The following is a 12,017-nucleotide window of genomic DNA, read 5'->3' on the forward strand; positions in this document are numbered from 1 at the left end:
TCAAAATTCACTTTCAATGAATATTTTTCACCATTGATTCAAATTTCACTGGTTCTGCAAAAATTCCCTGCAGTAAACCATTTCAAAAATATTTTTGAAAATTGAACACAAATGCAGTGCAAACGTAATCTAAGCAAATTAATTAAAGCAACTCAAAGAAGAAACTGCAGGGCATTTTTTGGCAGCTTTACTTACTGGTAGTAGCAGCTTTAAGAAAATCTCATCTCATTAGAATATAAATATACCAAAAACCACCCAACCAAAAAAAGACTTGAACTTCAAGTCACACTAAAAGTGAAAGAACTTTGCTTTAAAAAGAATAGAAAGATTCACAGCTGCTAACCAAGTCTTTTTTATCTAAAGAATATTTACTACCTATTTCCAGTTCAGCAGGCCATAGTATCTTTGCTATTTGTTAATTTTAATTTCAGAGTGAATTTTATTGCATTCATATTTTCTTAGAATTATTCGTTCTTGGATCTCAGCTGCAATTGTTTCCAACTTGCAATGTAATTTTGAATACAAAAATATAGTGAACCCTTCAGGACCGGAGCAGGAATGCTATAGGAGGAGGGGGAAAGGGTAACAATGGCAGCAATTTATATGCCTGGCTTTTACTTTAGGTAAAACAAAAGGTTACTATTTCAGCCTCCACTCTATAGTCATTTGAGAATAAAGAGGTATGTGTAGTAAACACAAATATGAGAAAATGTGTATGTGTTGAGTAAGGCATATCTGTAATAGATGGCAGAGGGATAAAAAGTGCTACAGAAAGTGACACTCTGTCCATAGAAACATTAAATCCCATGGTTGAATTCCTGGAAGTTTGAGAGCTGGCTGCATTTTACCTTCTAAACTCCAACTGGTTTGTTACCTAAAAATCATAAATACTAATTACTGCCTATTAATTAGAGAGGCAGTTTTGTTATTTCTAGGACCTTTATAAGAGAATGACCTGACTGCCACAGGCTTGTCTGGTACAGTGTTTGTGAACAGAGAAACCCAGCTTCTGAACTTGAGGCCAAATCCTTTCCTTAGTTTATGATAAGGACCGAGTAAAAATTATCTGATGATTTCAGGGCTTGCTTTATAATAAGAAGGCTTTTAAATATGAAGCCTTTTCAGTATATTGCTAGCGACTTCCCCTCTCTTCCTGGCCCAATATCGATAAATGTCAGTTACTCCCCGCAGTGCCCGTCTCATTTACACAGTTTCAGATTCTCTGGCAATGAGCAGGGCCTAAGGGCATGATCCAACTGCCAATGACATCCATAGGAATTCTGACAAGACATCAGCGGGGCCCGACGGCCAGAGTTTTCAAAAGCGCCCAACATTGGCCTCCCTTTGCTTCCACTGAAATCAGAGACTTTTACCACTGACTTCAGTGGGGGAAGAGCGAGGCTGCCACCCTAAATGCCTACATCAATAATACAAGGAGACTCTGGACCTCCATTCCTGCTTCACAAGTGTGACACCTTGCCTTACATTAAGCAACCTGCCCTGTACTAAGGTGACGGCGTATTAAAGGGTATTGCTGCCACCCTCCAAGGACATGTCTACATGGGGACAAGAGCCCTGTGGCATGGCTGCAGCTGGCCTGGGTCAGCTGGCTTGGGCTGTGGGGCTAAAAATTGCTATGTAGACATTTGGGCTCAGGCTGGAGCCCAAGCTCTGGGACCCTCCACTCTGGCAGGGTCCCAGAGCTCGGGCTCCAGCCTGAACCCAAAGGACTACACAGCAATTCTTCAGCCCTGGATCCTGAGCCTCATAAGCCTGAGTCAACCCTGACGTGGGCCAGTCGTGGGTGTTTTATCCCCATGTGGACACACCCCAAGTGCCGGTTGTCAGCCAAAGCAAGTGCCCACAATGAACAGTGCCACAGCAGCACTGATACTGCTGCCCAAAGCTAAGTGTAATGTGTACAGCAAAAAACAAATGGTGCCCAAAAACATCCCTGTGAAGGCAACATTAGAGAATCGCTCTTCCCTTACCCCATGGGTTGGCCTCTCTCTCAAGAGAGTGTGACAGAACTACATTTCAGCTGGGATATTCTTTCTGCAAAGTCTCTCTGCAATGACTTTTCTCCTCTTTGGAACTTTTCTTTGTTAATTTCAAGCCCTCCTGTTTCTTTCCCCCCCTTCTCTCTCCATTCCTTTCTTATTTACTTTGCCAGGAACCCACTCCTGCAAGGTGCTGTGGACCCTCAGCTCCTCACAGGGAAGGCCTTGCAGCATGGAGCTTCTCTTTTATCCACCATGGGCTGGCTCCACTCTCTTGCAATGATAAAGCACAGGGGGAAGAACACAGGCAGCAAGAGTGGAACCAAGAAAGATAAAGCCAGCCCTGATATCAAAGCATGCCCTCACATCCTGGAGCTAAGTCAGGTGCAGGAAAGAGCAAGTCAAGGTGTGAAATGCCAACTTCTCCCTATACATACCCGAACTATGAAGCTGAAATTGGAGATCCACATATTGGATTTATGAGAATCTGTAATCCAACACCGACTCTTGGAAGTCAAGTATGTGGTGGGACAGTCAGTTTATCAGTAGGACATATACCAGTACCCTGATAGCTGCAACAAAACCCCACATTAGGCTTGCAGTTCTCCTAAATTTTACTCAATATTTTTTATTTTAAATTTCAGCTCTTCTGGTCCTAAGGAAGCTTCTTATTGGATACACTATGGGCAATCTTTCTTCTATTTCCGGGGTAGCTATAAATTTTGTTCCTTTTGCTGTTGCAATTTTTATCCTGTGTTCATCTGAGGAATAGAGAATGAGCAGAAAACAGCTTTATAGAGAACAATCATATAACTGCTCAATTATAGGGCAATTATTTTTGATAAATATTACTTTGATTCCAGGTTTCGTTGAGTAATTCCAAGAATTCCAACTCATAGCATATAAATACCCTGGAAGCACTCGTTTTGAACACAACCAACAACCACAGAGGGCATGTATAGCATCTGCACTCTAAGAGCACATTTTCACTGGCAGCGCTGCCCCGGCAGCACTTTAACATGGCTGTGTAGTCGTGGCACAATGCTGGGCGAGAGCTCTCCCAGCACTATTAAAAAAACCACCTCCACGAGAGGTGTGGCTCCTAGCGCTGGGAGAGCGGCTCCCAGTGCTGGGGCACTGTCCATACTGGTACTTTACAACGCTGAAACTTGCAGCGCTCATGGAGGTGTTTTTTCACACCCCTGAGTGAGGAAGTTGCAGGGCCATAAGGTGCCAAGCTAGACAAGCCCTAGTGCAGCCCACATTTGCAAGCGATAATTGCCGTCTGTACGGAGTTGCATGTTGCAGTGCATGTGATGCCAAGGGCTGATGGGTTCTCATGGTACCAAAAACACGGCTTATACTATGGCGACCATATTGTCAAAGTCAAAAACTGTGACACCTTTGTGGCAAGTTTTTATTGGGTGTGGAAAAATTCAAAAGTACACTTTGTTTTTGTTTTTTTAAATGCGTGCTGTTGTCACTGCTGCCAGTGCCTAACTCAGCAGCAACATGTGCCTATTTCCCGGCGTAGAGAATTTTGTCCTGTAATTTAGAATTTTGAATTTATCAAGAAACACTACACAAGCGTCATTACCATTCACTGTGAGCAAACCAGCCGTTTTGATAGCCTCTATACTCATTCAACCTCTCTTTTCACTCCAAATACTGTTTGTCACGACAAACAGCAGACTGCTAGTTCCTGGGAAAAACAAAGTGGGTGAGGTAATATCTTTTATTGGATCAACTTCACCCACCTGGTCTCATTTCCTGGGACCAACACATGCTACAGACACCACCACTGCAAGCTAGGTTCTGGGAAACCGTGCAAATTGTGCTGATATAGCATTATGACTTGGACAAACATTCTGTAGCTATAAAAAAAATTGATTAAATGAAAAAACTCAGATACTTCACGTCACTTCAGCTGAGACTGAAAGCTGGATAGGCTTTCTAGGAATTGGAATAAGGGTTTGACACACAGGAGTTCTGAGAAGAAACTGGGACTGAATTTTCAAAAGTGACTAGTAATTTTGGATACCTCAGTTTTAGGGTCCTCAGCTTCAGACAACTTAAAGGGGCCTCGTTTTTAGAAAGTGCTGGGAAACTGCCCCCTGAAAAATCTCCCAAACTGAGGCATCTAAAATCATGAGCTTTTTACAAAATTTAGTCCCTGGACCTTGCTCCTATCACATAATCTAGGTCTGCATGGGTGGCAGCTGTTCCAGGCCTCAATTCAGTAGGATGCTTAAGAATGTGCAGAACTTTAAGCAAGTCCCATAATTCAATGAGGTTCCACCTGTCCCGTGTCACTTATAGAACTGAGGTATAACACATCAAGTTGTGTGATTAGTGATGTAAGTTTCCAACCTGATTTTGCCATTGCACACCACTGCACTTCAAGAGTAATTCTGTCAAAATCAATGGATTTACAGTGGTGCAAGTGAGATGCATCAGGCATTGTGTTTTATTTAAAGTTCCAGATTTACAGATTGTACACTATGCAAGACTCAAAGAGAAGAAAGTTAGTATGGCACACAAGGGGAAAACTTCCCAAGACTATTGTTTCTAAAAATTAAAAATACAGCTAAGAAGGAGAAGACTGAAGAGATCAAGAAAGGGAAAAGTGACATTGGTTGAGCAATACAATATTCACAAAAAGAAAAGGAGTACTTGTGGCACCTTAGAGACTAACCAATTTATTTGAGCATAAGCTTATGCTCAAATAAATTGGTTAGTCTCTAAGGTGCCACAAGTACTCCTTTTCTTTTTGTGAATACAGACTAACACGGCTGCTACTCTGAAACCTGACAATATTTACAAAATATTTCTAAAAGCGACTGTACATTTCATACCCAAAACATTTTAAACACTTGCATTTTTCTCCATCGATTTTTGGGAACAATTGAAATACATTGAATTTATGCCCTGAGCCAGCAAAGCACTTAAGCATGTGCAATCCCTTTAATGTCACTGGGACTGCTCATGTGCTTAAAAGTTAAGCACATGGTCAAGTGTTTTGCTGGATCAGGGTCCTGGTGAATTTGAATTTTTTGTTTTTAAGCAAGCTTGCTTGTTAAGGACTTTTAAAAAATCTTAAACTCACTCATCTGAAGTCATTGCATAAAACCTTTTAGTGCTACACAACCCCTTCCTTCTTTTCCATTGAAAAGATGGCAGACTCAAATTGGAAAGTAAAGTAAATGCTGTATCAGAAACATCAGGCATAGAAGCTGCCTGGGAAGCTGGCAGCTGGGGAGTAAAGGGATTAGGAAAAAAAAAAAGAAACCTTTAAAATATTACAAATATATGAAAGCTGAAAACCATTAAGTCACAACATGGAACACTGGGATGGTCAGTTAAGGGTGAACACTTCCTTTTCGACAGTTTGCTGTGATATAAAACACTATTGCATTAGTCTAGAAAGAGGAAGCTAGGACAACATTCATAAAATGTAGCTGTTACTATGTCATCTGTGACATGTCTAATTCTTAAATCTCTGTAATGAGCGGATGGGTCAATCAAGTCAGAAATAATCGTGGCTTGTAAAGTAATACCACTTGATGCCATACATCCAGCCTTAGCCATTGGAGTTATCATCAGCTGTCCTCCTCCCCACTGCCTTTGTTTTATTGACTTATTTTATGATTCATAAGCACTGCTGACATCCTTATTTAATATACAGAATAAAAGATCTGATAAACATCTCCCCCCAGATTTGCCTTTTTTCTTTTTATTTGCAATTTTGCAGAATCAAGGAAGATGGGGGGAAAATAGCTGGCTCGCATGACAAATGTGATGAAAAACAGCAATAAATAATAAAAGACATAGTACCACTTAATTCTCAGTTCTGTATTATAAATTTAAAATATTGCTCTATAATTTGAGCCATTGCCTGCAAACCAGACTCATGGCCCTCATGACTGGTGAAAGCCAGCCACGTAACATGGTACCTACTGCTAATGGAAATCAAGTGCCAATCTAACTGAAAAGCATAATAGCCCATCAAATCATCAAAAAGCTAACACAAGGTAGAGCGCATTGTCAAGTCCCATCCCATCTCCAGTCTCACATTCCAAAGGGTTGGGGGAGGGAAAAAATCAAGAGAGCACTGACATGACATCTGGCAACAATTCAGCTTTAGATCAAATCACAGCACAGAGGCAGCCCTGCAGGCACTAAGCTCTGATCTTCCCCATGGTACTGGATAGAGGCCACCTCTCACGCCATGTCCACACTACAAAATTATGTCAACCTAAGTCATGTTGGCCTACAGCCACTGTGGTTGTTAAATCGCTTGTGTGCGCACACACACTTGGCTCCTTGTGTTGGCAGTGTATGTCCTCATCAGGAACACTTGTACCGATGCAGAATGCAATGCATCGTGGGTAGGTATCCCTGTGTGCAACTCGCCACTTTCCAATGCAGGGTGTTTTGGGAAGTTCTTGCAATGCCCGATGGGGCTGAAACAAGTTGCACAGGGTGACTGGGAGCATGGGGGTCAACGTCCCATAATAGTGTTCTCCATAAAGTTTATCTGCAGCCCATAATATTTTGTACCTTCTTTTCAAAATACGAAACTGCACGCATCCCTCCTTGCTGTCTGCGATCTCGTACAGAAGCACGGAGCTTGCACAGCTCAGCATTATTGTCATGAGCATTGCGAGCACAGGGCACACGATCCTGGCATATATGCAGAGCTGCAAGAGATGCTATGGGGAACGTGACTATTCCTTGGAGCACAGATTACTGTGGGACATAAAAAAAAACCCAGAACAATTCAATGTTGTTGCTGGTGTTCATGGAGCAGCTGGAGCTGGTGGAGTACTGGTTCTGAGCCCCAAAAACAAGCACTAACTGATGGGATCGCATTATCACACAGGTTTGGGATGATGAACGGTGGCTGCAGAAGTTTTGAATGCACAAGGCCACATTGTGGGACCTGTGTGCTGAACTCACCCCAGCCCTCCAGTGCAGGACACCAAAATGAAAGCTGCACTGAGAGATGAGGCAAGTGGCGATTGCACTGTGGAAACTTGTGGCACCAGATTGCTACCGATCAGTTGGGAATCATTTTGGAGTTGGAAAATCCATCACAGGGGCCGTTGTATCCAAGTGTGCAGAGCCATTAATCGCCTCCTGCTCTGCAGGACAGTGACTGTGGGGAACGTGCAGGGCATAGTGGATGGTTTTGCAGTTTGGGAACCCCACTCCTGCAGTGGGGTGACAGATGGCACAAATCCCTAGTTTAGCCCTAGACCACCTTGTCACAGAGTATGTCAACAGAAAGGTTTCCCTTTCTCTGCTAATGCAAGTGTTGGTGGATCACTGCATATGCTTTACTGGCCTCAATGTGGGCTGATCAGGGGAGGTGCATGACACGTGTATCTTTAAGAACACAGGGCTATTCAGAAAGCCAAAAACACAGATACTTTTTACTGACTGGCAAACTACTACCAGCAATATTGAAATGCCAGTAGTGATCCTGGAGGACCCAGCCTACCTCTTGCTCCCATGACTCATGAAGCCGTACACCAGCCACCTTGACAGCACCAAGGAGCATGTGAACTACAGACTCACCAAGTGGAGAATGACAGATGAATGTGCCTTTGGTTGTTTGAAGTGTCACTGGCACTGTTTGCTTATAATATTGGACCTCACTTAGAACTACTGGGATATTTTTCTATCTGCCTGCTGTTTCCCACCTAATATCTGTGAAGCAAAGGGGAAGAAGTTTCTCCTGGGGTGGAGATGGAGTGGCTGTCTGGTGAATTTGAACAGCCAGCTACAAGGACTATAAGAAGAGCTCAGTGCAGAGCTATGCGGCTCAGGGAGGCTTTGAACAATCATTTTAATAGTGAAGTAGAGTGGTGCACGTTGCTGTAGGTGTGCTCTGCCTGGCCTCACTTGTTTGGCCTGGAATTAGTCTTTTAGGGATTGTTGTGTTTGTCAATGCACCTGTTAATATTGTTTGTGAATGTTATCGGTTCCCAGACAATGCAGTAACAGGAAATAGGGTGTGGTCAGACCTGCTCAGTACCAGCCAGCGTATGTTGTGAAACAGAATTTTATTCAGTAACATGAATCAGCCAGTTAAAAACTTAAATTAAGGGACCAGATCTTAAGGAGAAAGAACAGTCATTTCCATTTCAGGTACACATACACAGTGACTTTCACAGCTCACTGTATGAAGCTGTCATTTTCTTTAATATACCCCTGGGTGGAGTGGTAGGAGTGGTGGCCAACCCCTGATGCCACAAGAACATAACGGCCATAGTGGATCAGACCAGAGGTCCATCTAGCCCAGTATCCTGTCTTCTGACAGTGGCCAATGCCAGGTGCCCCAGAGGGAATGAACAGATCAGGTAATCATCAAGTGATCCATCCCCTGTCGCCAATTTCCAGCTTCTGGCAAACAGAGACTAGGGACACGATCCCTGCCCATCCTGGCTAATAGCCATTGATGGACCTATCCTCCATGAATTTATCCAGTTCTTTTTTGAACCCTGTTATAATCTTGGCCTTCACAACATCCTCTGGCAAGGAGTTCCACAGATTGACTGTGCGTTGTGTGAAAAAACCCTTCCTTTTGGTTGTTTTAAACCTCCTGCTTATTAATTTCATTTGGTGGCCCCTAGTTCTTGTGTTATGAGGAGTAAATAACACTTCCTTATTTACTTTCTCCACACCAGTTATGATTTTATATCCTCCCTTAGTTGTCTCTTTTCTAAGCTAAAAAGTCCCAGTCTTATTAATCTCTCCTCATATGGAATCTGTTCCATACCCCTAATAATTTTTGTTGCCCTTTTCTGGACATTCTAATTTCAATATATCTTTTTTTGAGATGGGGTGACCACATCTGCACACAGTATTCAAGATGTGGGTGTACCATGGATTTATATAGAGGAATTATGATGTTTTGTGTTTTATCTATCCCTTTCTTAATGATTCTCAACATTCTGTTAGCTTTTTTGATTGCCGCTGCACATTGAGTGGATGTTTTCAGAGAACTATCCACAATGACTCCAAGATCTCTTTCTTGAGTGGGAACAACTAATTTAGACCCCCATCATTTGCATTTATCAACATTGAATTTCATCTGCCATTTTGGAGCCCAGTTACCCAGTTTTAAGAGATCATTTTGTAGCTCTTTGCAGTCTGTCTGGGAGCTAACTATCTTGAGTAGTTTTGTATCATCTGCAAACTTTGCCACCTCACTGTTTACCCCTTTTTCCAGATCATTTATGAATGTGTTGAATAGGACTGGTCCCAGTACAGACCCCTGGGAGATACCACTATTTACCTCTCTCCATTCTGAAAACTGACTATTTATCCCTACCCTTTGTTTCTTATCTTTTAACCAGTTACCGATCCATGAGAGAACCTTCCTTCTTATCCCATGACAGCTTACTTTACTTAAGAGCCATTGGTGAGGGACCTTGTCAAAGGCTTTCTGAAAATCTAAGTACGCTATATCCACTGGCTTGTTCACATGCTTGTTGACCCCCTCAAAGAATTCTAGTAGAATGGTGAGGCATGATTTCCCCTTACAAAAACCATGTTGACTCTTCCCCAACAAATTATGTATGTGTCTGACAATTTTGTTCTTTACTATAGTTACAACCAGTTTGCCCAGTACTGAGGTCAGGCTCACTGGCCTGTAATTTCCAGGATCACCTCTGGAACTATTTATTATTGCAGTAGTATCATAAACATGTCCTGGCTCACTGCACAGCTGGATCCCTGGGTCACCTGTCCCCCATACTCCTCATTTTTACAGCGGGGCCTATGACTCTGGCTTCTCAGAAGTATCCACAGTGCTATTGAGGGTGGTGGTGGTGGGATCTCCACCTAAGATGGCAGCCTTTTGTAAGAGCAGCAGGTCTAAATCTTGGCACCAGATCTATTGTTAATCTCCCTGGCCGCCTGTTATGCCTGCTGCATCTCCTTAGCTTTCACATGGCACTGCTGCTGGTCCCTGTTGTAGTCGTCCTCCTCCTACATCCCAAGCAATCTGCTCATAGGCGTTGTCATTTCCATGCCTGGAACGGACCTGTGCCTGCACAGCCTCTTCTCCCCACAAGCCCAGAAGATTCAGCACCTGCTGTGTGCTCCAGGCAGGAGCGCATCCGCAGCGTGTAGCCGGCATGGTCAGCTGGGCAGTTAAACACAATAATGGGAAGCTGCTAGGTGTGCTTGCCACACTGAGCTTTAATGGGGCAGGGTGGTTTCCTGCCTACCTGACCCCTGGGCAGCAGGGCCAGTGCAAGGATGTTTTGCGCCCTAGGCGAAACTTCCACCTTGCACCCCCCTCCGCCCTGAGGCACCCCCCCTGCAGTGAGCTCCCCGCCGCCCCCCTCCGCCCTGAAGCGCCCCCTCTCCGCCCTGAGGCGCCCCCCCCCATGGCAGCTCCCCACCTCCCCCTCTCCGCCCTGAGGCACCCCCCCACGGCAGCTCCCCGTCGCCCCCCCTCCGCCCTGAGGCGCCCCCCCACGACAGCTCCCTGCCGCCCTGAGGTGCCCCCCCCGTGGCAGCTCCCCTCTGCCCTGAGGCGCCCCCCCTGCAGCAGCTCCCTGCCGCTCCCTCTCGCCTCAGGGAGCCGTGCAGCAACTCCCGTCGGCCCAGGGAGCCGTGCGGCAACTCTCCTCCCCAGCTCACCTCTGCTCCACCTCCTCCCCGAGCATGCCGCCGCCGTTGCTTCTCCCGCCTCCCAGGCTTGCGGCGCCAATCAGTTGTTTGGCACGCAAGCCTGGGAGGGAGAGAAGCAGAGCGGGGCGGTGCGCTCAGAGGAGGAGGCGGAGCAGAGGTGAGCTGGGGTGGGGAGCGGTTCCCCTGTGCGCCACCCCCATTACTTGCTGCAGGCGGCCCTCCCTGCGCCCCTCTGCCCCAGCTCACCTCTGCTACACCGCCTCCGCCAGAGAGTGCTTTTGGCTGCCCCCAACTACTTGGCGCCCTAGGCAGCCGCCTAGTTTGCCTAGTGGTTGTACCAGCCCTGCTGGGCAGCAGATTGGTGAGTCATGATTTCCCTTTACAAAAACCATGTTGACACTTCCAGCAAATTATGTTCATCTGTGTCTGACAATTTTGTTCTTTTCTACAGTTTCAACCAGTTTACCCAGTACTGAAGTCAGGCTTACCGGCCTGTAATTGCTGGGATCACCTCTGGAGCCCTTTTTAAAAATTGGTGTCACATTAGCTATCCTCCAGTCATCTGGCACAGAAGCGGATTTAAATGATAGGTTACAGACGACAGTAGTTCTGCAATTTCACGTGAGTTCCTTCAGAACTCTTGGGTGAATACCATCTGGTTCTGGGGACTTATTACTATTTAGTTTATCGATTTGTTTCAAAACCTCCTCTAATGACACCGCAATCTGGGACAGTTCCTCAGATTTGTCACCTAAAAAGAATGGCTCAGGTTTGACAATCTCCCTTACATCCTCAGCTGTAAAGACCAATGCAAAACAAGGTACTTTCTCCACAATGGCCTTATCATCCCTGATTGCTTCTTTACCATTCGATCGTCCAGTGGCCCCACTGGTTGCTCAGCCGGCTTCCTGCTTCTGATGTACCTATAAAAAAATGTTTGATATTACTTTGAGTTTTTGATTAGCTGTTCTTCAAAATTCTTTTTTGGCCTTCCTAATTATATTTTTAAACTTCATTTCCAGAGTTTATGCTCCTTTTGATTTTCCTCACTAGGATTTAACTTCTACTTTTTAAAGGATACCTTTTTGTCTCTCCCTGCTTCTTCTACTTTGTTATTTAGCCACAGTGGCACTTTTTTTGTTCTCTTACTATGTTTTTTAATTTGGGGTATACATTTAAGTTGAGCCTCTATTATGGGGGTCTTAAAAAAGTTTCCATGAAACTTTCAGGGATTTCACTTTTGGCCCTGTACCTTTTAATTTCTGTTTAACTAACTTCCTTATTTTTGTGTAGACCCCTGTTCTGAAATTAAATGCTACAGTGTTGGGCTGTTTTGGCATTTTTCCTGCCTCAGGGATGTTAAATTTT

The 12,017-nt window shown here is 44.5% G+C and overlaps 2 long non-coding RNA genes across 2 annotated transcripts in view; one reads left to right on the forward strand and one right to left on the reverse strand.

Annotated features, from left to right (window-relative positions):
* LOC142070564 (uncharacterized) overlaps positions 1 to 2,523 on the forward strand; it is a 46,453-nt gene extending 43,930 nt beyond the window's left edge. Inside the window, exon 3 of the long non-coding RNA XR_012666427.1 lies at positions 2,174 to 2,523. This is a non-coding gene — a long non-coding RNA (uncharacterized LOC142070564). The remainder of the gene's footprint in view (positions 1 to 2,173) is intronic.
* Positions 1 to 12,017, reverse strand: part of LOC125630096 (uncharacterized) — an 84,292-nt gene that overhangs the window by 7,851 nt on the left and 64,424 nt on the right. Inside the window, exon 2 of the long non-coding RNA XR_007354559.2 lies at positions 11,515 to 11,572. This is a non-coding gene — a long non-coding RNA (uncharacterized LOC125630096). The remainder of the gene's footprint in view (positions 1 to 11,514; positions 11,573 to 12,017) is intronic.

The sequence above is a fragment of the Caretta caretta genome, chromosome 1, assembly GCF_965140235.1.
Source record: "Caretta caretta isolate rCarCar2 chromosome 1, rCarCar1.hap1, whole genome shotgun sequence".
Classification (NCBI taxonomy): domain Eukaryota; kingdom Metazoa; phylum Chordata; order Testudines; family Cheloniidae; genus Caretta; species Caretta caretta.